The sequence below is a fragment of the Nannospalax galili genome, unplaced genomic scaffold (genome assembly GCF_000622305.1).
Source record: "Nannospalax galili isolate Female #2095 unplaced genomic scaffold, S.galili_v1.0 scaffold283, whole genome shotgun sequence".
Classification (NCBI taxonomy): Eukaryota; Metazoa; Chordata; class Mammalia; order Rodentia; family Spalacidae; genus Nannospalax; species Nannospalax galili.
Genome location: NW_008350535.1, coordinates 2,658,840 through 2,661,618, shown reverse-complemented (window position 1 = coordinate 2,661,618; position 2,779 = coordinate 2,658,840). Strand labels below are relative to the sequence as shown.

The following is a 2,779-nucleotide window of genomic DNA, read 5'->3' as shown; positions in this document are numbered from 1 at the left end:
AAATGGAAAAGGTAACTAACAGGCACCTAGGTTATCAATTTTGGTTATATATATAATTCCATGAGAAAAATAAGATATAAATATGTTACTACATTTCTCCAAAGTTAAAGAGGAAGCAAATCCAACATGCTTATTTAGTTCATTTGTGATTTCCACTGCAGTTAGAAAACTCCTATCAAAAAACTAACAGAATACGACAGCTGAAGAAGATTTAGCACCATGACAGCTGAGCGGGATGGGCATGGCAGAGCCTTAGACTAGAATGTCCAAACTCCATTCGAGTTCCTTCTCAACAGCACTGAGACTCATGTGCAAACTTATACTTCTGAAAAATCATGAACTAATCTTTTCCTCGGGGCCCAAACTTGATTCTTCTTTACCTGGAAAAGCTCTGTTGAACCATAGTGGAATTTCACTGTAAGACACACAGTTACATTTCTAGAATATAAGATTATTTCTGAAGTAGATTTCACATAGTCACACACTCAATATATGTTTCATGGCCAACACATTGCAATCTATACATGCCTGGCTAATTGCCCATCACTAAAAATGATTTGATGAATGATTATGATACAACTTCACAGTGCTCAAGAAATGACAGCACAACAGAAGACAGAAAAATAGACACGACACAAGATTTCCAAGATTTCTCCTGGAACGTGTTTTCCAGAATCCAAGACTCAGAGTCATTCTGCACATAAAAAAGTTCTCAATGTGGGGCTAGAGAGATGGCTCAGAGGTTAAGAGCACTGACTGCTCTTGCAGAGGACCCAAGTTTGATTCCCAGCACCCACATGGCGGCTACGAACCACCCTTAACTCCAGTTCCAGTGGAATCTGAAGCCCTCTTCTGACCTCTGTGGCATTGCACGACATGGGTGCACTCACATACATGCAGGCAATACATTCATACACATAAAATTAAAAAAAAATCTCAAATAGCAAAACTTGAAAAATTCAGTAGCTATAATGGATCATAAGGAAAGGCTTCCTTTTCATGGTGAAGAGAGAAATTCAAATAAAAACTAAGAACTAAGGTGGCTCCAGGGAAGGACTTGGTGAGCACTGGCTCTTTCCAACATAGAACAGCTGAAATGGCAAGACCATTATGGCTCTGAACAAGCCACCTTGTCTTCTGTGGAAATAAAACACAGAAGTGAAAAATTAGGGCCAGGGATGTAGCTCAAATGGGAGAGTGCTTGCCTGGCATGTATGAAGCCCCGAGCTTCATTCCCAGCACTACTTAAAACAACTGTGGTGGCAGGGGCCCGTAGTCTATAGCCTGTAATCCCAGAAGGATGAGGGAGGATCAAAGGTTCAAGTTCATCCTTCGCTATTGGGATGGTTACTTCTGTCAACTGGACACAACCGAGAATCACCTGGGAAGAGTCTTAATGAGGGATTGTGTAGATCTGGCTGGACTGTGGGTATGGCTGTATGGGACTGTCTTGTGTTAATTGATGTGGAAAGGCACAGACAAAAGTATGCAGCCCCACTTCTCCAGTTTGGGTCTTGAACTGTGTAAGTGTAGAGAAAGAGTAGTAGGCAAGCAGGCATTCATTTCTCACTCTGTTCCTGACTGACTGCCATGTGATTAGCTACCTCAAGTTCTTGCTGTTCTTGTCCTGTGACTTCCCTAAGTGATGGACTGTCACCTGGGACTATGAGACAAATAAACCCTTAATTCCTTAAACTTGCTTCTGTCATGTATTTATCACAGCAACAGAAGGGAAACTAGAAAAGCTATATAGGGAGTTTGAGACCAACCTGGAATACATGAGACCCTGTATTTAAAAATAAATTGGGCTGAAGAGATGGCTCAGTGCTGCTTGCTTTTGCCGAGGACCCAGGTTCAATTCCCAGCACCCACATGGTAAATAACAACTGTCTGTAAGTTCAGTTCCAGGGATCTGACTCCCTCTCCTGGCCTCACTGCATACATCGAGGTGCACTTACATACATACAGGCAAAACACTCATACACACACACACACACACACACACACACACACACTAAATGACAGAGAAAGATCAGAACCAGGAAGACCTCACCCAGTACTGTCACACTGGAACTGTCAAAAGACAAATTTAAGGACATTCAGATTTTAAAGAGCTTATGTTTGGGCAGACAGAAATTAAAAAAGTCAGCAGCACCACATCCCAAGCTGTTTAGTGCTCCAGTGGGCCTGTGACTTGAGAAACTTTTATAAAACATCCACAGACCAGGCAAAGGAGATTATTTGATCAGCTACAGTAGACAGTCCTTAGAGTTTAGTTGGTGGCTTCTGACTGGGAAAGTCTTTGTTTTACTGTTCACCCTGGGAACCTCAAGCTCTGAATGCATCTACCCCAATGGCTCCTGTCTCAGTTAGCTTCCCTATTGCTGTGACAAAACACCCTGACCAATACCAACTTAGGGAGGAAAGTGTTTATTTGGCTCATACCTCACAGGTCACAGTTCATCACTGAGGGGGCCCAAGGTAAGAACTCAGGGGAGGAACCTGGAGGCAGGAGATGAAGCATGGGCCATGGTTACTTACTGGTTTGGTCCTGTGGCCTGTAATCAGCTCAGCCTGTTTTCTTATATAACACACAACAATCTGCCCAGGGCTGGCACTGCTCACAGTGGGCTGGGCCTTCCCACATCACTCAACAATCAAGAAAATGCCACACAGGCATGGCCACAGGCCAGTCCAATGGAAGCTATTACCCAGTTGAGGCCTCCCTCTACCCAGGTGTGTCAAGTTGATAACTAAAGCTATCTAGCACAGCTACTCA

The 2,779-nt window shown here is 43.4% G+C and overlaps 1 protein-coding gene across 2 annotated transcripts in view; it reads right to left on the bottom strand.

Moving 5' to 3' along the window:
- The window catches only part of LOC103745801 (arylamine N-acetyltransferase 1-like), a 12,909-nt gene extending 10,345 nt beyond the window's left edge, over positions 1–2,564 (bottom strand). Inside the window, exon 1 of one of the 2 annotated variants that reach the window (XM_008847807.3) lies at positions 2,542–2,564. The gene's annotated coding sequence lies outside the window, so the exon portion shown is untranslated. Of the gene's footprint in view, positions 1–2,445; positions 2,468–2,541 lie in introns of those variants that run through there. The other variant, XM_029570793.1, reaches the window with a different exon arrangement.
- Between the last annotated feature and the right edge of the window lie 215 nt (positions 2,565–2,779).